We start from the raw sequence: 26,221 nt of genomic DNA, 5'->3' as shown, positions 1-26,221 counted from the left end.
TGGATCACTATGGATTTTGTTGTTGGACTCCCACGGACTCAACGGAGGTTTGATGCAGTTTGGGTGATTGTGGATAGGTTGATCAAGTCGGCTCATTTCATTCCTGTGATGACTACCTATTCTTCCAAGCAGCTAGCTTGAATCTACATCCGTGAGATTGTCATGCTTTATGGCATACCAGTATCTATTATCTCTGATCGGGGTACGCAGTTTACATCACAGTTCTGGAGAGCTGTATAACATGAGTTGGGTACTAGGGTTGAGTTGAGCACAACATTTCACCCTCAGACGGACGGGCAGTCCGAGCGCACTATTCAGATATTAGAAGATATGCTCCGTGCGTGTGTGATAGATTTTAGGGATGCTTGGGACCAGTTCTTGCCACTTGCGGAGTTTGCTTACAATAACAGTTATCAGTCCAACATTCAGATGGCACCGTATGAGGTTCTATACGGTAGGTGGTGTCGGTCCCCAGTGGGTTTGTTCGAACCCGGTGAGGCCAGATTATTGGGTACGGACTTGGTTCAGGATGCCTTAGAAAAAGTGAAGGTGATTCAGGATAGACTTCGTACAGCCTAGTCCAGACAGAAGAGTTATGCGGACCGGAAGGTTCGCGATGTGGCATTCATGGTTGGAGAGCGAGTCTTGCTCCGGGTTTTGCCTATGAAGGGCGTTATGAGGTTTGGGAAGAAGGGCAAGCTGAGCCCAAGGTTCATTGGTCCATTTTAGGTGTTGCGTTGAGTTTGGGAGGTTACTTATGAGCTTGCCTTGCCTTCCAGTCTAGTAGTAGTTCATCCGGTATTCCATGTTTCTATGCTCTGAAAGTATCACGGCGATCTGTCCCATGTGGTGGATTTTAGCTCAGTTCAATTGGCCAAGGATCTATCTTATGTTGAGGAGCCAGTGGCTATTTTAGACAGGAAGGTCAGAACGCTAAGATCAAAGAACATTGCTTCCGTGAAGGTTTATTAGAGGGGACAACCGGTCGAGGAGGCGACTTGGGAGACCAAGCAGGATATACGCAGCTGTTATCCTCATCTTTTCACCACTTCAGGTATGTCTCTATGCTCATTCGAGGACGAACGATTATTTTAAGAGGGGGAGGATGTAACGACCCGGTCAGTTGTTTTGAGAGTTAGAGTCCCGAACCCCTATTAACTGCTTTCCCCATATCTATTTCTGCTATTGTGACTTGCTGGGATGATTGATTTTAAGTTTCAGAGTGTTTTGGGACTCTTAGTCCCTAAATGAGAGCTTAAACCTTAGGATTTGGACCGTAGTCAGAACTATATGAAGACGACTCCGGAATGGAATTCCGTCGGTTCCGTTAGCTCCGTTAGGTGATTTTGGGTTTAGGGGCGTGTCCGGATTGTGTTTTGGAGGTCTGTACCTCATTTAGGCTTGAAATGGTAAAAGTCAAATTTTTAGAGTTTTAGGCCGGTAGTGGAAGTTTTGATATCGGGGTCGTTTTCCGATTCCGGAAGTTGGAGTAGGTCCGTAATGTTGAATATGACTTGTGTGCAAAATTTGATGTCATTCGGACGTGGTTTGATAGGTTTCGTCATCATTTGTAGGAATTAGAAGTTTTAAGTTCTTTAAGTTTGAATTGGAGGGTGATTCGTGATTTTAGCGTTAGTTGATGTGATTTGAGGGCTCGCCTAAGTTCGTATGGTGTTTTAGGATTGGTTGGTATGTTTGGTTGAGGTCCCGGGGGCTCGGGTGAGTTTCGAGTGCTTAACAGATCAAAAGTTGGATTTGTGTTGCTGTTGAAGTCTTCAGGCATCTGTCATTTTTGCACCTGCGGTGGAGAGACCGCAGGTGCGTGATCACACGTGCGGAGAGGCAAGCGCAGAAACGGATTTGGGATGTGTGGTCAGGGGTCGCAAGTGCGAAGGGAAATGTCGCATTTGCGATGCCCGCAAATGCGCTAATGGACCCGCAGGCGCGGAGGAGATTGCAGAAGCGGACAATAGTCCACAGGCGCGCACTCGCAGGTGCAGCCCTTTTTCCGCAAAAGTAGACCTAGCCCTCTTAAGTCATTTCCGCACCCGTGAAGGAAATTCCACAGGTGCGGCGTCGCAGGTGCGACCCAAGGTCCCCAGATGCAGAACAGCTAGGCAGAAAAGGGGCAGATTTGAGGGTTTGAAGTTCACTTCACAAATTTGATTGAGACCTCGGTAGAAGGCGGAATTTGGAGAGATTTTCGGAGGAAGTTGTTGGGTAATGATTCTTAACTCCCTTATGGTTATATTCCACTAATCTATGCTTGAATTCATCGTTTAAATTCGGAGTTGGAGTGAAAAATTGAGAAAAGTTTTTAGGTAGAATTTTGGGGTTTTGACCGAGATTTTGATGTCGGATTTTAGTAAATTTAATATGGTTAGACTCGTGAGTGAATGAGCTTTCGTATTTATGACTTTTACCCGATTCCGAGAAGTGGGCCTCACGGGCGATTTTTGAGTTAAATTTTGGAATTTTCGTTAAATTATAAATTTTTAATTAGATGAGTCTATTATTGTTGTATTTATGATACGTAATTTCTTTTAGCTAGATTTGGGCCATTCAGAGCCGGATATTCGTGGGAAAGGCATTGTGACCAATTAATTGAGCTTGACTCGAGGTAAGTGGCTTGCCTAACTTTGTGTGAGGCAAATCCCCTTAAGATTTGGAACTATTGTGCTATGTGAGCACCGTGTACGTGAGGTGACGAGTACGTACACGGGCTAGTTGTGGTAAAACCCGATTTTTCTTACCGAGCAGCAACATGTTTTCCTGTTATTTTTAGTTATACCATTTTAACGAGTACTAATCTATTTTCATTCTTAATTGAGTTAATCCAATATGTGTAGCTATCATGTTTAGTCTAATACAACATGTCTATGTGTCTTAATTATTTATGTGAATTATGTGCAACATGCTTAGTGAATTTCCTGCTTCTTCCGTGACTGGTACTTAGTCTAAATTGTACGAACTTTGTGATGTAGTTGTATTTCTACCATTCGCGCTGCATATTTACTTTGGGACTACAGAATGGTATTCCGGTAGATCCCCCTGTACTGCATATTTACTTTGGGACTACGGAACGATATTCCGGGAGATTCCCCTGTACTGCATATTTACTTTGGGACTACAGAACGGTATTCCGGGATATCCCCCTGTCTTGCATATTTACTTTGGGCCTACGGAATGATATTCCGGGAGATCCCCTTGCACATTTACTTTGGGACTACGGAACGATATTCCGGGAGATCCCCCTGCACATTTACTTTGGGACTATGGAATGGTATTCCGAGAGATCCCCCTGCTCATTTACGTTTGGGACTACGAGACGGTATCTCGGGAGATCCCCTGTTGTGTTTCTGTGTACTGAGCTGTTACCTTCTATGATTTTATTGTTGTTAAATTTTATCCTTTATTTTATTGCGGTATTACACTCTATATTGTTTTCTTATATATTTACTAGTAGGGCCCTGACCCGACCTCATCACTACTCGATCGAGGTTAGGCTTGGCACTTACTGGGTACCGATTGTGGTGTACTCATGCTACTCTCTGCATATGTTTTTCGTGTGCAGATCCAGGTGCACCTTATCAGCCGCACTATCAGTGAGCCGGGACATTTTTGGAGACTTCAAGGTATATCTGCCGCGTCCGCAGACCTCGGAGTCCCCTTCTACTCTTTCCCATGTCCATTATCTTTTGTATTTTTCCTTGTTAGACTCTGATTTATAGAGACACTAGATCTTTCCTTCTGTAGTTTGTGATTCACGATGTTCCGAATTTTGGCATTTGTTGTGTATTTTTGAATAATTGGTTAAATTCCTATTTTTATTTCATTATTCCACAAAAATGTTAGGCTTACCTAGTTGTAGAGACTAGGTGCCATCACGACGTCACACGGAGGGGAAATTGGGTCGTGGCAATCAACTTACCTTTTCTAAGGCATCCCTCACCAAATCAGTACTATATAACTTGGCCTCGCCGGGCTCAAACCATCCGATGGGTGAACGACATCGCTGACCATATAAAGCCTCAAATGGAGCTATATCAATGCTAGACTGATAACTGTTGTTGTAAGCAAACTCGGCCAAAGGAAAGAATCGATCATATTCCCTCCAAAGTCAATCATGCATGCTATGAGCATATCCTTCCGGATCTGAACTGTCCACTCTGACTTCCAGTCGATCTACGGATAAAAAGTTGTGCTAAGCTCTACCAGGGTCCCCAACTCACTATGTACGACTCTCTAGAAATGTGAAGTAAACTGAGGGCCTCTATCTGATATGATGGAAACTGGCACACCATGCAACCGAACTATCTCCTGAATATAAATGTGGGCCAATCTATCTAAAGTATACGCGGTCATAATAGGAATAAAGTGTGCCGACTTGGTCAACCTATCGACAATGACCCAAACTGCATCAAACTTCAGCATGGTCCGCGGCAACCCAACTACGAAGTCCATAGTAATGCGCTCCCATTTCCACTCAGGTCTAGTCAACTGCTGGAGTAGGCCACCTGGCCTTTGGTGCTCATACTTAACCTGCTGGAAATTTAGACACCTCGCAAAATACTCAACTATGTCCTTCTTCATCCGCCGCCACCAATAATGCCACCTCAGGTCGCGATACATCTTCGTAGCACCTAGATGAATAGAATATCGAGAAGTATGTGCCTCCTCTAGAATCCTCTCCCTCAAGCCATCGACGTTAGGAACACAGAGGCGACCCTGGAGTCGCAGAACACCATCCTCGCCGATAATAACCTCCTTGGCACCACCCTGTAGTACCGTGTCTCTGAGAACCAACAAGTGCAGATCATCAAATTGACGAGCCTTGATCTGCTCCAATAGCGAAGACTAGGCAACGATGGATGCAAGAACTCGGTTGGGGTCTGAAATATCCAACCTCATAAGTCTGTTATCCAAGGACTGAATGTCCAAAGCTAATGGCCTCTCCTCTGCCGAAATGAATGCCAAGCTACACATACTCTCCGCCTTTTTTCTTAAGGCATCCGCGACCACATTCACCTTGCCCGGATGGTAAAGAATGGTAATATCGTAGTTCTTTAGTAACTCATGCCACCTACAATACCTCAAATTGATATCCCTTTGTTTGAACAAATCGTTGTAAGCTGCGATGATTAGTGTTAACCTCACAGGACACCCCATAAAGATAATACCTCCAGATCTTAAGAGCATGAACAATCGCGTCCAACTCTTAATCGTGTACATGATAATTCTTCTCATGTGGCTTTAGCTGACGTGAAGCATATGCAATAACTGGCCCCTCCTGCATCAATACATAACCCAAACCAACGCGGGAAGCGTCGTAATACATAGTATACATCCCTCAACTAGAAGGCAACACTAACACCGATGCTAGATTCAAAGCTGTCTTGAGCTTTTGAAAGCTCGCCTCACAATCATCGGACCAACGGAATAGAGTACCCTTCTAGGTCAATCTAGTCAAAGGTGCTGCAATAGATGAAAACCCCTCCACAAACCGACGATAATAACCTGCTAACCCTAAGAAGCTCCTAATCTCAGTCGTCGTGGTAGGACAAGGCCAACTCTGAACTCCTTCGTTTTTTTGGGATCCACCTTAATACCCTGGCCTGATACAACATGCCCCAACAATGCCACATAATTTAACTAAAACTCACACTTCGAGAACTTAGCATATAGCTTCTATTCTCGCAAGGTCTGAAGCACCACTCTCAAATGCTGCTCGTGCTTCTCTATGCTACGCAAATCAATGTATGGCCTGAACACCTTATTCATCAAATACATAAATGCCTCCAGGGCGTTAGTCAGACCGAAGGACATTACTAGAAACTCATAATGGACATATCTAGTCCAAAAAGCAGTCTTCGGAACATCCGAATCCCGAATCTTCAATTTATGGTACCCCGATCTCAAGTCGATTTTAGAGAACACTGTGGCACCCTGTAACTGGTCAAACAAATCATCAATACATGGAAATAGGTACTTATTCTTAATGGTGACTTTGGTTAACTGGCGGTAATCAATGCACATCCGCATAGTCCTATCTTTCTTCTTCACAAATAACGCCGGTACACCCCACGATTATACACTCGGTCTGACAAACCCCTTTGCTAGAAACTCCTCAAGCTATTCCTTCAACTCATTCAACTCCTTCGCAGCCATACGGTACAGTGGAATAGATATACGCTAGTGTCACGACCCAATTTAGGATCATGACCAGCACTTAGGAGCAAGTGCCCACAAATAAGCCTCATCGGTAATTTACAGAAAATCAGACAGAGTTTTTCCTGTTTTTGGACTATCAAATTTTTTTTCCCTGTCTCAAATCAACAACCATCATCCTAATATCAATTCAAACAATAATAACTTTATTAATTAACCAAAACAAATATCTATCATTAATAGTCCACCCCATAATAACTAGAAATACTAATTTATCTCCAACTTTGATAAGAATGAGCGATACTCAACATAAGTCTATAATAACAAACGAATACTCATGACACTAAAATAATAACTATGGAGCAATTCTAAGAGTTCAAAGAAAAGACCATAACAATAAATAAAATCTTCGCCCACGCGAACAAGTGTGAGGCTCACCAAGAACTATCAACTTGTGCGCTCTAATTAACGAAATCTTTGCACGCGTCAACTGCTATCTTTGTAAAAACAATTAGCGAGGAATGAGTCGCTAGCTCAATGAGTAATAACACTTAACCACAATCATTTTATTGGGGACAAGTCAGAAAACATGCTAGTATATATAATAAACTTAAACTATCACAAAAATGCCCTTTCAGAAATAATAAACAATAATCAGTCTCATAATGATTTTCATGTAATATAAATCAATTGATAATTCGGTAATAAGCTCGGTAAGTACTATGTAATATCGATAATCATGTTTGCGAGGTTTCAATGAATGGATCATGTAATCGGTATAACTGTGGACTTCTTCGCAAGAAGTCAAATATAACGGCAATCCCTACTTGAGGGAAATAAGTAACAATATACTAGTTCTACCTTCCCACTAGCGAGGGCTGTAACAGTAATCGTTAATTACAAGGTGCACCAGGTCTAACGAACCAGCCATTAGCTACGAGATCCTTTAAAGTCTCCTCCCAATAATACTTTTTCTTGTAAACAGTAAATACTCGTACAAAATTATTTTCAAAATAATAAAGGGCATATCATTTCTTATCAAATTTTATAATTTTATTTCGGTAACGGTAATCATGTCTCGAGTAACAGTAAAATATGTCTAGTAACAGATATAATATTTTAAATAATTATTACATCTCAAGTAACGGTAAAATATATCTAGTAACGATGAAAATATTTTAGGTTAACCGATAAACATCTCAAGTAAACTGTTCGGTACCATATCAAGTAAAGAACTTTTCCCACATGCAATTTCAAAGAATTGGTAACATATTTATTTTCAAAATCATATATAAACCATGAAAGTTATGAAAACACAAATTGAGGTAAGATTAATACTCACATTACTCGTGCAGGAATACCAAACGCATCACCTCGAGCACTTCGTTCCACTTCTTCAACTACCTACTTGTAACAAAATCAATCTATGTATTAACTTCGTGAATTACCAACATAATTGGTCTGTTCCTGTCACCTTTAATTAATTCCCCTGTTTTCATCCTCTGAAATATGCCCAATGATTCTCTGCTAAGCAATTTAGTAGTACTTAAGTGGATAGAAATTATAGTTCTCTGTTGGTTCTTATATTTTGTTATTTGAATCTTTTTGCCATGTAGTACTTTACAAGTATTAACAGCCTTTCTGCCTTCTTGAAGGTAGGGGTAAGGCTTGCGTACATACTAGCCTCTCACACCCCACTTGTAGTACTTTACAAGTATTGTTAACGTGTACCTTAGAGTTCTTGGTATAAACTAGTAGAATATATTCTTTTTTCAATCGTCATAGGGAATCCATGACTGTGCTAAATAAAAAGAACACCTAAAGTTTCTTGTTTCTTTCCATTACTGTGAAACACCAAACTAAATCTTCATATATTAGTTTATCTCAAATCTGATAAGGATCAATATATATACCCATTTAAGTAACAAAATACAACTACACTGTTTTCGTTTTACTTTATTATTATTATTATTATTATTATTATTATTATTATTATTATTATTATTATTATTATTATTATTATTTTTATTTAAAATTCTTTTCTACTCTAAGCGATGAGCCAAAACCAGAAAAAGACATAAATGTTTCATAATATTTATCATAACTATTTAATATTTAATTATTTTTTCTGACTTAATAATATCAAAGACAAAAGAAGCAACTCAAACAAAATTGTAGAAAGGAAGTGAACCTTTTAACCAAAGAAGAGGCTACGCTAGAAGGTTTATGAACAAGCGCCAAGAGTTAAACCTCCCCCTCCCCCTCCTCCTCCTCCTCCTCCTCCTCCTCCTCCTTCTTCTTCTATGTTCTTGTAAAGTTTTTTGCGCGGCCCTTCCTCTTTTGTCTCATTTCTTTTCTTTCCTTTTTACCAGATTCTCATTTGGCGGGCTTCAGCCCTTTTTAGTGCATCTTCCCTTCTTTTTTTTTTGTTTGTTTTGTTATTATTAGTTTTTTTTCTTTGCTAATTACTTAACTGCCTTTATTTTTAAATATGATGTATTACATTCTTCCCACCTTATGAAATTTGGTCCCCGAAATTAACTCAAAATCATACTTGTATTTTGAATTAAATGAGGACACTTGACTCGCATAGCATCTTCTACTTTCCAAGTAGCTTCTTCAACGGTATGATTTCTCCATAAGACTTTCACGCACATAATTCCTTTTGACCGTAACTTTCTTACTTATCTGTTAATAATAGATACCGACTCCTCTTTGTTGGATAAGTTCCATTTAATTTTATTATCGTTACTACAAGCACATGAGAGGAGTCTGACATATATTTTCTTAGGATAGAAATATGAAACACTTGATCAATGAAAGACAAATCAGAAGGAAGTTCTAAATGATATTCCATAGCTCCCACTTGTCAAGTATCTCGTACTACCCTATAAACCTCGGGCTTACCTCCTTTAAATTAAATTACACATTTCATAAAGAAAACTCGTAGGGACACTACATCCCCAATTGTTAAAACAAAGTCCCTTGACTTTTTTCTATTTTGAGTTGTGATTAATCCAATCACTAGAACTTGTCAATAGCTTCTTGTATCAAGTCTGATCCTAATAAGTTAGCCTCATCGGCTTCAAACCATCCGATAGGAGAACAACATCGTATATTATACAAGGATCCATACCGTGCCACCTATATACTAGACCGAAAGCTATCATTGTAGGCAAATTCAGTTATAGATATATTACTGAATGTAAAAACTACCTTCAAACTCAAAAGGCAAGCTCTCAAACATATCCTCCAACATCTGTATAGAACGTTCAGACTACTTGTTTGTCTGTTGATGAATGCACTATTAAGATTTACTCATGTAACCAATATTTCTTGGGAAGAATTTCAAAATCGTGCAGTAATTTGTCATCTTCTATCAGAAATAGTAGGCAATAGACCCTATAGAATTTGACAATTTTCTATCCATGTATCTTTGTGCATATTCATTCTCAGTAAGAGAAGTTTTGGCGAGCAAAAAGTGTGCCTATCATGTAAGCCAATTTGCAATTTACCACATAATTATAACCTCTAATTGTTTCAACAGTTTTGTCATAAAATTCACTTTGATTCCATTCTATCCCCCACTTTGAAATCTCGAGATGTTGTAGTAGGCCTGAAGAGTTGCAAATATTGATACGCTAACAAGTCAATCAGTTAGAAACAAGGTTAAGAAAATCTTCTATCTTTCTGTTCCTACAAATACAATTTTCTTCTAATCATGGTACACCGTACTCGACTCCGAATGCACTATGTATGTTAAGTTGTGAGCTCCTCAAGGATAATTCATCTAAGCACATCTACATCTACTACACATAATTGTTACTTAGTCGAAGAATACAATTTCTGCCCATAGTCATATCCTTGCTTTTACTATCTAGGACCTCATCTCAATATTTGCATAATCACTCATCTTTATATTGAGCGACCTTTATTAGCTTTACCAATGAAAACTTTTCTTGAATACAAGCCAACAATAGCTCTGAATTTTTGTTTTTGTTCTATTTAGTCTGTGCATATTCTTGACCAAAAGTCTCTTTACATTAGATATATTTGCCAAATTACCCATGTTTTTTTTGCATAAGCCATATCATTTATATTTAATGAAAAATATAAAATAGTACAATTATATCTTTAATAGTTCCCTTCATCAGTATTGCTAAATATTTATATCTCTGTTGGTTATAAATGTACTTCAAGCTCTTGTTCTAGGTATAAATCTCATAGGTTTCTTCGTATAAATGGTGTCTCTAAATCCTAAAAGGAAATAACACTATGACCATTTTCAAATCACGAGTGACATAATACGACTTGAGCTTCTTCAATTTCCTTGAAGCATAAACTATCACACGACCATTCTGCTTTAGAAAATATCCTAATCCTACCATAGAAGTATCACAGAACATCGTGAATCCACTAGAGCCTATTGGAATAAGCTAATATTGGTGTGATTGTCAAACATGGCTAGGGATTCTGGAATCTCGTTATACATTCCTCCATCCACTGAAATTTAATAATTTTCTAAGTTAACTTGGTGAGTGGTGGTGCTATTCTAGAGAAATCCTACTCAAATGCCTATAGTAGCCTGTCAAGCCAAAAACAAAAAGTCAATCTCTGTAGGAGAAATGGGTCTCCGCCATTTAGTAAGTACTTCTATCTTCTCAGAATATACCATCTTTTCATTCGTAGATACAATGTGTCCTATGAATACTACCGAGTCTAGCTAAAGTTCACAATTGAAGAACTTGATAAAAAAGTTGATTTTCTTGCAGCGACTTTAACGTATTGTTCAAGTGATTCTTGTTCTCTTCCTGGCTACGAGAATATACCAGAATATAGTAAGTAAAAACTATGAATTTAGTTATTTTCCAAAATCAACTTGAACACCATATCCATTATATACATCAATGTAGCTGGAGCATTAGCCCGTCCAAAGGCATCACAAGTAACTCCTAATGTATGTATCGAGTTCTAGAGGCGGACTTCGAATTATCTGTTGTTGATGCACATTCTTATGGACCTATTCTCTTCTTATTTATTTTTAAACAATATTGGTGCACCCCATGGTGAAACTCTCGGTATGATAAAACCGTTATCCAAGGGGTCTCGCAATTGTTCATTCAGCTCTCTCAACTCTATTGGTGCCATATAATATGGTTTGCGTGTCAGGTGTCAACTCAATACCGAAATCTATTTCTCATATTGGAGGTAGTCCTAGTAAATCCTTAGAAATACATTAGAGAATCTCTCATTATGATATTTTTTCTCAAACTAAGTGTTTCTTCTCTTGTGCCCCTTACCGTATCTATGAGACCCAAACAACCATTCTTTTATAACCATTAAGCTTTCAAAATATATTCTTTGCTCATCTCTAAAACCTATAATCCCCTTTTTGGACAAAACTAGCTTTTAAAGTTCACCAAACTTAATAATCTTGGGTAGCTTGATGAGAAGATAATTAATCAATGCCCATCAGTACGTTAGAGTCAACCATATCAAGTACAACTTGGTTAGCTAGGGTTTTCTTTTCATAACTTGAATCTTATAAGCTTTACACATATGTCTAACTACTATAGATTTTTCACATAAGTAGTAACCCAAAAAGGATTGCTTAATATCTCAAAATGTCCTTGATTTTTAGATCTTTGACTCATATTAAAATCCATACTAAAAGATATTCTAATCTCGATCTTCTTATGTGAGTTCGTGTACGCCTATCAATTCCAACTTTCCAATATTTCTGGTAAGTGCAACTGTTACAGAATAGGATTAAGTCTTCATATATGCAGTAACTACCTGGTTTAAACAATTAACCAACCTTTCAACAAGCCTCTAAACTTAAGATGTTCCTTGCGTATACCCATCGTCCAACTCAATTTCTTAAATGATCTAACATGCAAGTTCACGTCACAAACTGTCAAGAAGGAAGTGATTCATAAACACTTTAGTAAAAGTATTCCCAAATTAGTTGTGTTGCTCTTGTAGGCATCCCTAAGAGTACAATATCATTTCATGTATTCGCCATGTTCTCTAGTCTAAAAGTTGTCTGTTCCATAAGCCTCTTCATGAAATATCCTATAGCTCATAACGTGGTAAGTATTTTTCTAAAACCTTTAAGGATCCTTTGAACTATCAGAAATAGTAAACTTGGTAATTTCAACTTTAGGAACTTTATTAAGAATATTTTGTTGTTCCATGTAATCTTCTAGGAGCATGAGGACTTTAGAACCCCTATTCTGTTGCTCATTCTTTTTATGTTTATCCATTATATCCACAAAGATCTCAATTTATTTTTCTTTTTCATGGAGGTAAGTACCTTTTTGTGATAGCACTCCTCTATCGTTATAGTGGTAGACTAGTATAAATTTCCGAAATGGACTATATTACGCATCTTACCGGGAAACACCTCATATGGCACAATGAACCTTTCACCGGTCTTGTATACTACTTATGTAGCATTTTTTTGCTTGGAGATGGTTGCATGTCCATTGGCAAAATTTGACGCTTTTGAAGTTTGTACCTCTAGCCAAATTCTATTATAGGGTAATTGGTCCGATCCATACCCGAATAGGATAAGTAATGACAGATTCCGTTATTTGACCCTATTCGCCACACACGTATAGAGGAATAAGAAAGAAATACAAGACACATCCTATCACGTCATCGCAGAATCACGATTATGGGAATGGCCGACTACATAAGCATAATTGAGATTCTACTACCGATGTGTGCTCCATTAATCATAAGAATAACCTAACGCTCTGATACCAACTTTTTTACGACCCAGTTTAGGATCATGACCGGCACTTAGAAGTAAGGGCCCCCAAGTAAGCCTCATCGGTAATTTACAAAACATCGGACAGAGTTTCCCCTGTTTTTGGACTATCCCAAAAATTTTCCCCGTCTCAAATCAACAACCATCATCCTAATATCAATTCAAACAACAATAACTTTATCCATTAACCAAAGCAAATATCTACCAATAATAGTTCACCCCTTAACAACTAGAAATACTAATTTATCTCCAACTTTGATAAGAATGAGCGATACTCAACATAGGTCTATAATAACAAAAGAATACTCATGACACTAAAATAATGATTATGGAGCAACTCTAAGAGTTCAAAGAAAAGACCATAACAGTAAATAAAATCTCCGCTCATACGAACAAGTGCGAGGCTCAACAAGAACTATCAACCTGTGCGCTCAAATTAACGAAATCCTCGCCCGCTTCAACTGCTGTCTTTGTAAAAATAATTAGCTGGGAATAAGTCGCTAGCTCAGTGAGTAATAACACTTAACCACAATCGTTTTATTAGGGATAAGTCAGAAAAAATGTTAGTATATATATAAACAGAAAATATCATAAGAATGCCCTTTCATAAACAATAAAAAATAATCAGTCTCATCATGTTTTTCATGTAATATAAATCAATTTACAATTCGGTAATAAGCTCAGTAAATACTATGTAATATCAATATTCATGTTTGGGAGGTTTCAATGAACGGATCATATAATCGGTATAACCGTGGACTTCTTCGCAAAACGTCAAATATAACGGTATGATAGTTCTACCTTCCCACTAGCGAGGGTTGTAGCGGTAATCGGTAATTACAAGGTGCACTAGGTCTAACGAACCCGTCGTTAGCTACGAGATCTTTCAAAGTCTCCTCCCAATAATACTCTTTCTTGTAAACAGTAAATACTCGTACAAAAGTATTTTCAAAATAATAAAGGGCATATCATTTCTTATCAAATCTTGTAATTTTATTTCGATAACGGTAATCAGGTCTCGAGTAACAGTAAAACATGTCTAGTAACAGTGATAACATTTTAAATAATTGTTACATCTCAAGTAACGGTAAAACATATCTAGTAACGATGAAAATATTTTAGGTTAACCGATAAACATCTCAAGTAAACTGTTCGGTACCATATCAAGTAAATAATATTTCCCACATGCAATTTCAAAGCATTGGTAACACATTTATTTTCAAAATCATATATAAACCATGCAGCTTATGAAAATACAAATTGAGGTAGGATTACTACTTACATTACTCGTGCAGGAATACCAAACGCATCACCTCGAGTACTTCGTTCCACTTCTTCAACTACCTACTTGTAACAAAATCAATCTATGTATTAAATTCGTGAATTACCAACATAATTGGTCTGTCCCTGTCACCTTTAATTAATTCCCCTGTTTTCACTCTTCTGAAATATGCCCAATGATTCTCTGCTAAGCAATTTAGTAGTACTTAAGTAGATAGAAATTATAGTTCTCTGTTTGTTCTTATATTTTGTTATTTGAATCTTTTTGCCATGTAGTACTTTACAAGTATTAACAGCCTCTCTGCCTTCTTGAAGGTAGGGGTAAGGCTTGAGTACATACTAGCCCCTCGCACCCCACTTTTGGTACTTTACAAGTATTGTTAACGTGTACCTTAGTGTTCTTGGTATAAACTAGTAGAATATATTCTTTTTTTCAATCTTCATAGGGAATCCATGATTGTGATAAATAAAAAAAAATACCTAAAGTTTCTTGTTTCTTTCCATTACTGTGAAACACCAAACTAAATCTTCATATATTAGTTTATCTCAAATCTGATAAGGATCAATATATATACCCATTTAAGTAACAAAATACAACTACACTGTTTTCGTTTTACTTTTTTTTTATTATTATTATTATTATTATTATTATTATTATTATTATTATTATTATTATTATTATTATTATTATTTTTGTTTACACATGATTCTTTTCTACTCTAAGCGATGAGCCAAAACCAGAAAAAGACATAAATGTTTCATAATATTTATCATAACTATTTAATCTTTAATTTTATTTTTGACTTAATAAGAGCATAGACAAAAGAAGCAACTCAAACAAAATTGTAGAAAGGAAGTGAACCTTTTAACCAGAGAAGAGGCTGTGCTATAAGGATTATGAACAGGCATCAAGAATTAAACCTCCTCCTCCTCCTCCTTCTTCTCCTCTCTTCTTCTTCTTCTTCTTCTTCTTCTTCTTCTTTGTTCTTGTAAAGTTTTTTTCTTTATTAGGATTTCACCAAATCCCCTTTTCTCTATTTTCTGTTGCGTGGCCCTTCCCCTTTGTCTCGATTCTTCTTTTTCCTTTTTACCAGATTCTCATCTGGTGGGCTTCAACCCTTTTTAGTGCATCTTCCCTTCTTTTTTTTCTTTTTTTGTTTTGTTTTTATTAGTTTGTCTTTTTCTTGCTAATTACTTAACTGCTCTTATTTTTAAATATGATGTATTAAATTCTTCCCAACTTATGAAATTTGGTCTCCGAATTTAACTCAAAATCATACTTGTATTTTGAATTAAATGAGGACACTTGACTCGCATAGCATCTTCTACTTTCTAAGTAGCTTCTTCAATGGTATGATTTCTCCATAAGACTTTCACGCACATAATTCCTTTTGACCGTAACTTTCTTACTTATCTGTTAATAATAGATACCGACTCCTCTTCATAGGATAAGTTCAATTTAACTTTATTATCGATACTACAAGCACATGAGAGGAGTCTGACATATATTTTCTTAGGATAGAAATATGAAACACTTTATCAATGAAAGATAACTCATAAGGAAGTTCTAAATGATATACCACAGCTCCGACTTGTCAAGTATCTCGTACTACCCTATAAACCTCGGGCTTACCTCCTTTAAATTAAATTACGCATTTTATAGGGAAATCTCATAGGGACACTCCATCCCCAATTGTGAAAACTAAGTCCCTTGACTTTTGTCTATTTTGAGTGGTGATTAATCCAATCACTAGAACTTGTCAATAGCTTCTTGTACCAAGTTAGATCCTAATAAGTTAGCCTCATCGGCTTCAAACCATCCGATAGGAGAACGACATCGTATATTATACAAGGCTCCATACCGTGCCACCTATATACTAGACCGAACGCTATCATTATAGGCAAATGCAGTTATAGATATATTACTGAGTGTACAAACTACCTTCAAACTCAAAAGGAAAGCTCTCATCATATCCTCCAAGATCTGTATAGTACGTTCAGACTGCTTATTTGTCTGCTGATGAATGCGCTATTAAGATTTACTCATGTAACCAATATTTCTTGGGAAGAATTTTAAAATCGTACAGTAATTTGTCATCTTCTATCAGAAATAGTAGACAATAGACCCTATAGAATTTGACAATTTTCTATCCATGTATCTTTGTGCATATTCATTCTCAGTAAGAGAAGTTTTGGCGAGCAAAAAGTGTACCTACCATGGAAGCCATTTTGTAATTTACCACATAATTATAACCTCTAATTATTTCAACAGTTTTGTCATAAAATTCACTTTGATTCCATTCTATCCCCCACTTTGAAATCTCAAGCTGTTGTAGTAGGGCTGAAGAGTTGCAAATGTTGATACGCTAACAAGTCAATCAGTTAGAAACAAGGTTAAGGAAATCTTCCATCTTTCTGTTCCTACAAATACAATTTTCTTCTAATCATGGTACACCTTACTAGACCTCGAATGTACGATGTATCTTGAGTTGTGAGCTCTGCAAGGATAATTCGTCTTAACACATCTACATCTAGTACATATAACTGTTACTTAGTCGAAGAATACAATTTCTTCCAATAGTCCTATCCTTGCTTTTACTAGTTAGGAACTCATCTCCATATTTTCATAATCACTCATCTTTATATTGAATGGCCTTTATTAGCTTTACCAATGAATACTTTTCTTGAATACAAGCCAACAATAGCTCTGAAATATTTTTTTTTGTTCTATTTAGTCTGTGCATATTCTTGACCAAACGTCTCTTTACATTAGATATATTTGCCAAATTACCCATGTTTGTTTTGTATAAGCCACATCATTTATCTTTCATGAAAAATATAAAATAGTACAATTATATCTTTAATTGTTCCCTCCATCAGCATTGCTAAATATTTATATCTCTGTTAGTTATAAATGTACTTCAAGCTATTGTTCTAGGAATAAATCTCATAGGTTTCTTCGTATAAATAGTGTCTCTAAATCCTAAAAGGAAATACCACTATGACCATCTCCAAATCATGAGTGACATAATACGACTTGAGCTTCTTCAATTTCCTTGAAGCATAAACTATCACATGACCGTTCTGCTTTAGAAAATATCCTTATTCTACCATCGAAGTATCACAGAACATCGTGAATCCACTAGAGCCTATTAGAATAAGCTAATATTGATGTGATTGTCAAACATGGCTTGGGCTTCTAGAATCTCGTTGTACATTCCTCCATCCACTGAAATTTAATAATTTTCTATGTTAACTTGGTGAGTGGTGGTACTATTCTAGAGAAATCCTACACAAATGCCTATAGTAGCCTGTCAAGCCAAAAATAAAAAGTCAATCTCTGTAGGAGAAATGGGTCTCCGCCATTTAGGAAGTGCTTCTATCTTCTCAGAAACTACCATCTTTTCATTCTTAGATACAATGTGTCCTATTAATACCACCGAGTCTAGCTAAAGTTCACAATTGAAGAACTTGATAAAAAGTTGATTTTCTTGCAGCGTCATTAACGAATCTTTCAAGTGATTCTTGTGTTCTTACTGGCTACGAGAATATACCATAATATAGTAAGTAAAAACTATGAATTTATTTATTTTTTTAAAATCAACTTGAACACCATATCCATTATATACATCAATGTAACTGGAGCATTAGCCAGTCCAAAGGCATCACAAGTAACTCCTAATGTATGTACTGGGTTCTAGAGCGGACTTCGAATTATCTGTAGTTGATGCACATTCTTAGGGACCTATTCTCTTCTTCTTTTTTTAAATAATATTGGTGCACCCCATGGTGAAACTCTCGGTATGATAATACCCTTATCCAGTGGGTTTCGCAATTGTTCATTCAGCTATCTCAACTCTATTGGTGCCATATAATATGGTTTGTGTGTCAGGTGTCAACTCAATGCCGAAGTTTATTTCTCTTATTGGAGTCAGTCCTAGTAAATCCTTAGGAATACATTAGAGAATCTCTCACTATGATATATTTTCTCAAACTAAGTGTTTCTTCTCTTGTGCCCCTTACCGTATCTATGAGACCCAAACAACCTTTCTTTTATAACCATTAAGCTTTCAAAATATATATTTTGCTCATATCTAAAAATCCCTTTTTTGGACAAAACCAACTGTTAAAGTCACCAAACCTAATAGTCTTTCTATAGTAATCGAGGGTAGCATAGTAAGAAGATAATTAATCCATATCCATCTGTACATTAGAGTCAACCATATCAAGTACAACTTGGTTAGCTAGGGTTTCATTCTCTTAACTTGAATCTTAAAAGTTTTAAACACATGTCTAACTATTATAGATTTTTCACATAGGTGGTAATCCAAAAAGGATCGCTTAATATCTCAAAAAGTCCTTGATATTTAGATCTTCGACTCATATTAAAATACATACAAAAATATATTCTAATCTCGATCTTTTTATGTGAGTTCTTGCATGCCTATCGTGGTCAACTTTCCAATATTTCTGGTAAGTGCAACTGCTACAGAATAGGGTTAAGGCTTCATATATGCAGTTACTACCTTGTTTAAACAATTAACCAACCTTTCAATAAGCCTTTAAACTTTAGATATTGCTTGCGTATACCCATCCTCTAACTCAATTTCTTAAATGATCTAACAGGCAAGTTCACGTCACAAATTGTCAAGAAGGAAGTGATTCAGAAATACTTTAGTAAAATTATTCCCAAATTAGTTGTGTTGCTCTTGTTGGCATCCCTAAGAGTACAATATCATTTCATGTATTCGCCATGTTCTCTAGTCTAACAGTTGTCTGCTCCATAGGCCTCTTCATGAAATATCCTATAGCTCATAAATTAGTAAGTATTTTTCTAAAACCTGTAAGGATCCTTTGAACTATCAGAAATAGTAAACTTGGTAGTTTCAACTTTAGGAACTTTATTAAGAATATTTTGTTGTTCCATGTAATCTTCTAGGTGCATGAGGACTTTAGAGCCCCTATTCTGTTGCTCATTCTTCTTATGTTTATCCATTATATCCACAAAGATCTCAATTTCTTTTTCTTTTACATTGAGGTATGTACCTTTTTGTGATAGCACTCCTCTATCGCTGTAGTGGTAGACTAGTATAAATTTACGGAATGGACTATATTACGCATCTTATCGGAAAACACCTCATATGGCACAATGAACCTTTCACTGGTCTTGTATACTACTTATGTAGCATTGTTTTGCTTGGAGATGGTTGCATGTCCATTGGCAAAATTTGACGCTTTTGAAGTTTGAACCTCTATCCAAATTCTATTATAGGGTAATTGGTCCGAGCCATACACGAATAGGATATGTAATGACAGATTCTGTTATTTGACCCTATTCTCCACACACGTACAGAGGAATAAGAAAGAACTACAAGAGACACATCCTATCACGTCCTTGCAGAATTATGATTATGGGAATGGCCGACTACATAAGCATAATTGAGATTCTACTACCGACGTGTACTCCATTAGTCACAAGAATAACCTAGCGCTCTGATATCAATTGTTTTACGACCCAGTTTAGGATCATGACCGGCACTTAGGAGCAAGTGCCCCCAAGTAAGCCTAATCGGTATTTTACAGAAAATCGGACAGAGTTTTCCCTGTGTTTGGACTATCCAAAAACTTTTCCCTATCTCAAATCAACAACCATCATCCTAATATCAATTCAAACAACAATAACTTTATCAATTAACCAAAGCAAATATCTACCATTAATAGTTCACCCCTTAACAGCTACAAATACTAATTTATCTCCAACTTTGATAAGAATGAGCGATACTCCACACAGGTCTATAATAACAAAAGAATACTCATGACACTAAAATAATGACTATGGAGCAACTTTAAGAGTTCAAATAAAGGACCATAAAAATAAATAAAATATCTGCCCACACGAACAAGTGCGAGACTCACCAAGAACTATCAACTTGTGTGCTCAAATTAACAAAATCCTCGCCCGCGTCAACTGCTGTCTTTGTAAAAATAATTAGCGGGGAATGAGTCGCTAGCTCAGTTAGTAATAATACTTAACCACAATCATTTTATTAGGGACAAGTCAGAAAATATGCTAGTATATATAATAAACAGAATATATCATAAGAATGCCCTTTCATAAATAATAAGCAATAATCAGTCTCATCATGTTTTTCATGTAATATAAATCAATTTACAATTCGGTAATAAGCTCGGTAAATACTATGTAATATCGATATTCATGTTTTGGAGGTTGCAATGAACGGATTATGTAATCGGTATAACCGTGGACTTCTTCCCAAGAAGTCAAATATAACGGTATGCTAGTTCTACCTTTCCACTAGCGAGGGTTGTAACGGTAATCGGTAATTACAAGGTGCACCAGGTCTAACGAACCCGCTGTTAGCTACGGGATCTTTCAAGGTCTCTTCCAATAATATTCTTTCTTGTAAACAGTAAATACTCGTACAAAAGTATTTTCAAAATAATAAAGGGCATATCATTTCTTATCAAATCTTGTAATTTTATTTCGGTAACGGTAATCATGTCTCGAGTAATAGTAAAACATGTCTAGTAATAGTGAGAACATTTTAAATGACTGTTACATCTCAAGTAACGGTAAAACATATCTAGTTACGATGAAAACATTTTAGGTTAACCGATAAACATCTCAAGTAAACTGTTCGGTACCATATCAATTAAATGACTTGTCCCACATGCAATTTTAAAGCATCGGTAACACATTTATTTTCAAAATCATATATAAACCATGCATGTTATGAAAACACAAATTGCGATAAGATTACTACTCACCGTACTCGTGCAAGAATACCAAACACATCACCTCTAGCACTTCGTTCCACTTCTTCAACTACCTACTTGCAACAAAATCAATATATGTATTAACTTCCTGAGTTACCAACATAATTGGTCCGTCCCTGTCACCTTTAATTAATTCCCCTGTTTTCATCCTCTGAAATATGCCCAATGATTCTCTGCTAAGCAATTTAGTAGTACTTAAGTGGATAGAAATTATAGTTCTCTGTTGGTTCTTATATTTTGTTATTTGAATCTTTTTGCCATGTAGTACTTTACAAGTATTAACAGCCTCTCTGCCTTCTTGAAGGTAGGGATAAGGCCTGCGTACATACTAGCTTCCCACACCCCACTTGTAGTACTTTACAAGTATTGTTAACGTGTACCTTAGAGTTCTTGGTATAAACTAGTAGAATATATTCTTTTTTTCAATCTTTATAGAGAATCCATGATTGTGCTAAATAAAAAGAACATCTAAATTTTCTTGTTTCTTTGCATTACTGTGAAACACCAAACTAAATCTTCATATATTAGTTTATCTCAAATCTGATAAGGATCAATATATATACCCATTTAAGTAACAAAATACAACTACACTGTTTTCGTTTTACTTTATTATTATTATTATTATTATTATTATTATTATTATTATTATTATTATTATTATTATTATTTTTTCACACATGATTCTTTTCTACTCTAAGCAATGAGCCAAAACCAGAAAAAGACATAAATGTTTCATAACTATTTACTTTTTTTTTTCTGACTTAATAAGAGCATAGACAAAAGAAGCAACTCAAACAAAATTGTAGAAAGGAAGTGAACCTTTTAACCAGAGAAGAGGCTGCGCTAGAAGGATTATGAACAAGCACCAAGAGTTAAACCTTCTTCTTCCTCTTCTATGTTCTTGTAAAGTTTTTTTCTTTATTAGTATTTTACCAAATCCCCTTTTCTCTATTTGCTGCTGCGTGACCCTTCCCCTTTGTCTCGTTTCTTCTTTTTCCTTTTTACCAGATTCTCATCTGGTGGGCTTCGGCTCTTTTTAGTGTATCTTCCATTTTTTTTTTTGTTGGTTTTATTTTTATTAGTTTGTCTTTTTCTTTTATAATTACTTAACTACCTTTATTTTTAAATTTGATGTATTACAGCTGGGTACCTGGAGCCAAATCAATATATAAATCAATATCACGATTTGGTGGCATGCCTGGAAGATCAGAAGGAAACACATCGGTGAACTCCTGGACTACTAGCACTGAATTAATTGCTGAAGTCTCTGCAGTGGTATCCTGAACATAGGCCAGATAAGCCAAACAACCCTTCTCAACCATTTGTCGAGCTTTCAGAAAAGAGATAACCCGACTGGATGTACTAACGGACTAGCCTTTCCACTCCAATCTAGGCAACTCTAGCATTGCTAAGGTAACATTCTTGGCATGGAAATCAATGGTGGCATGATATGGAGACAACCAGTTCATGCCAGGATGACCTCAAAGTCGGTCATATCAAGCAACAAAAGATCAACTCTAGTCTCATAACCAAAAAATGTAACAATGCAGGACTGATAGATCCAATCCACAACAACATAATCGTCTACATGAGTGGACACATAAACATGAGTACCCAAGGACTCTCGAGCAACATCCAGGAAGTGAGCAAACAGATATGACACATATGAATAGGTAGACCCTGGATCAAATAATACCGAATCATCCCTACCACAGACAGAAATAATACCTGTGATCACGGTATTTAAGGCCACTGCATCTGGTCTGGACGGAAAAGCATAGAATCTAGCCGGAGCATCACCTGCCTAGCCTCAACCTCTAGGACGACCCCTACCTACCTGACCTCTGCCTCTGGGCGGCCGGACGGCTGGTGCGCCTACTGGTGTTGTAATCATAGGCTGAGAACCCTGCTGCACTACCTTGCCTCGAAGCCTGGGGTAGAATTTTCGCACATGGATAAGATCCCCGCACTCGTAACAACCCCTCGGAGCGGTGGACTGCTACATTGAAGTCTGACCTTGATGGCCTGAATACCCACTAAAAGAACCCATGAATAGCCGGTGGGTGGTAGGAACTCTCTGGCATGATGCTGAAATAAGGTCACACTGGAGCACCCCGAGGAGGCGGCGATGCTGGATATGTGGACCTGCTAGGGTGACCTCTCCCAAATTAACCCCTTCCCCTAGATGGGGCATCACTGATAAGCCAAACAACCCTTCTCGACCATATGTCGAGCCTTCAGAAAAGAGATAACCCAACTGGATGTACTAACAGATGAGCCCTTCCACTCCAATCTAGGCAACTCTAGCATCACCAAGGTAACAGTCTTGGCATGGCAATCAAGGGTGGTACGATATGGAGGCAACCAGTCCATGCCAGGATGGCCTCAAAGTCAGTCATATCAAGAAACAAAAGATCTGCTCTAGTCTCATAATCACAATATGTAACAATGCATGACCGATAGATCCGATCCACAACAATAGAATCCCTTACAGGAGTGGACACATAAACCTAAGTACCCAAGGACTCTCGTGGAACATCCAGGAAGTGAGAAAACAGAGATGACACATATGAATAGGTAGACCCTGGATCAAATAATACCGAAGCATCCCTACCACACACAGAAATAATACATGTGATCACGGCATCAGAGGCCACTGTATCTGGTCTGGCTGGGAAAGCATAGAATCTAGCTGGAGTGCCACTTGCCTAGCCTCCACCTTTAGGATGGACTGTACCTACCTGTCCTCTGCCTCTGGGAGGCCGGACGGCTGGTGCGGCTACTGGTGTTGTAATCATAGGCTGAGAACCCTACTGCACTGCCTTGCCCCAAAGCCTGGGTAGAATCTTAGCACATGGCTGAGATCCCCGTACTCGTAACAACCCCTAAGAGCGGTGGACTGCTACACTGAAGTCTGACCTTGATGGCCTGAATACCCACTGGAAGAACCATGAATAGCTTGTGGGCGATAGGAACTCTTTGGCATGACGCTGAAATAAGGTCGCACTGGAGCACCTCGGGGAGGCGTTAGTGCTGGATATGTGGACCTGCTAGGCTGACCTCTCCCAAACTGACCCCTGCCCCCAGATGGGGAACTACTGAACCCTACGGAATAACTGAAGCACTTGTCCCACAACATCTGCTCTCGGCCCCACCGACGGACACCTTCGATCCTCCGCGCTATCACTATAACTAGCTCGTAATAAGTCCCCATATCAAACTTTCGGGCCATGGTGGCCTGGATACCAGAATGCAACTCTGAAACAAACCTATTCATTATCTCTGCATCAATGGGAAGTATCATATGTGCGTGGCGAGATAACTCAGAGAATCTCGCCTCATAGTCGGTCACTAATATCTCACCCTGCTGGAGCTGCTCAAACTGAAATCACAATGCTTCCCTCTGAGAGGGTGGAATATAACTATCCAATAAAAGACGTTAAACTGATCCCAAGTCATTAGAGGAGAACCTGCTAGTCTGCCAAGAAGATGTGATTGCCACCACCTACGGGCCTTGCCCTTAAGTTGGAAGGTAGTATCCACCCCATGAGACTCCAATATCCTCAAGTTGTGCAGTTTGTCCCTGCACCAATCAATAAAGTCCTGGGGATCCCCGTGTCACTCACCCGCAAAGACAGGAGGCTGTAGCCTGGTCCATCTGTCTAATAGCCTATGCGGGATATCGACCACAGCTGCTATGGGCTCCGGTATAATTGCTTCTACTGGCCGGGCTCCACCCATAGGTATTGTTCCCGGGATTTGATATACAACAACTGCATGCCAAGGAGCATGAGCAGTAGGGGACTGTGCTCCCCCTCCTACTTGAGATATGGCTGGGTCTGCGGGTGTAACGACTCGGCTGATCGTTTTGAGTATTAAAACCCCATTCCCCTATTTACTCCTCAATTTGTTCTTTACAACTATTATGTGACTTGCCGGGGTAATTGGTTCTGGTCCGATGAGGTTTTGAAATGAATTGAGACACTTAGTCTCCAAGATGAAAACTTAAGTTGAAATAGTTGACCGGATGTCGACTTATGTGTAAACGACACCGGAATAGAGTGTTGATGATTCCAATAGCTCTGTGGTAATTTTGGACTTATGAGCGTGCCCGTAAAATTATTTTGGAAGTCCATAGTTAAATTAGGCTTGAAATGGCTAAAATAGAAACTTAAGTTTGGAAGTTTGACGTGGAGTTGACTTTTTGATATCGGGGTCATAATCTGACTTTGGAAATTTGAATAGGTCTGTTATGTCATTTATGACTTGTATGCAAAATTTGAGGTCAATCGGACTTGATTTGATAGGTTACGACATCGAATGTAAAAGTTCAAAATTCTTAATTTCATTAAGCTTGAATTGGGATATGATTCATGATTTTAGTGTTGTTTGATGTGAATTGAGGGTTCGACTAAGTTCGTATGATATTTTAGGGCTTGTTGGTGTATTTGGTTGAGGTCCCGGGGGCCTCGGGTGAGTTCCGGATGATTAACAGATCAAGAATTGGAGTTGTAAGGTTGCTGAAGCTATAACCCCTCTAGTGTGATCGCACCTGTGAGGGTCTTGGCCGTAGGTGCGATGCCGCAGGTGCGGCAGCTCGAGCGCAGGTGCGGAGTTGGAGGATTTCAGCAAAGGTCGCAAATGCGATGGGATTTCCGCACATGCGATTGCGCAGATGTGGGTAAGGATCGTAGAAGCAGAGGCTCACTGGGTAAGTGATGTCCGCATAAATGCATTTATTTCCGCAAAAGCGGATGCGCAGATACAAGCCCAAGCTCCGCAGGTGTGAAAATGCCTGGGCAGTGTTAAAAATGAGGGTTTCCGAGTTTTTTCTCATTTTGGACATTTTGGAGCTCGGTTTGGTCGACTTTGGAGAGAAATGTTTCCACACAACTTGGGGTAAGTGTTCTTGATTCCCTTGTGATTATATTTCATGAATTAATCTTTATTTTTGGTGGATGAGTTGAACTCATAATTGGATGGGTTGTCGAATATTATGAGTTTTGTCGGATTACGAGATGTGGGGTCCACTGTCAATTTTTCGAGCGGAGTTAGGAATTTTTATAAATTGTTGAATTGCAAGCATTGGAGTATATTTTGATTAATTTGCATGTTGTTTGACTAGTTTCGAATCATTTGGCATGGAATTGAGGAGATATGAAGGCGTTAAGAGGTTGATACGCGCAGAATGGAATTTTC

The 26,221-nt window shown here is 37.9% G+C and overlaps 1 long non-coding RNA gene across 1 annotated transcript in view; it reads right to left on the bottom strand.

Annotated features, from left to right (window-relative positions):
• LOC107795790 (uncharacterized) overlaps positions 1–15,359 on the bottom strand; it is a 28,623-nt gene extending 13,264 nt beyond the window's left edge. Inside the window, exons 1-3 of the long non-coding RNA XR_012706867.1 lie at positions 15,087–15,359; positions 14,226–14,287; positions 7,511–7,572 (exon numbers count right to left, since the gene is read on the bottom strand). This is a non-coding gene — a long non-coding RNA (uncharacterized LOC107795790). The remainder of the gene's footprint in view (positions 1–7,510; positions 7,573–14,225; positions 14,288–15,086) is intronic.
• Between the last annotated feature and the right edge of the window lie 10,862 nt (positions 15,360–26,221).

Source organism: Nicotiana tabacum, chromosome 24 (genome assembly GCF_000715075.1).
Source record: "Nicotiana tabacum cultivar K326 chromosome 24, ASM71507v2, whole genome shotgun sequence".
NCBI lineage: Eukaryota > Viridiplantae > Streptophyta > Magnoliopsida > Solanales > Solanaceae > Nicotiana > Nicotiana tabacum.
This window is presented reverse-complemented; position numbering and strand designations above follow the sequence as displayed.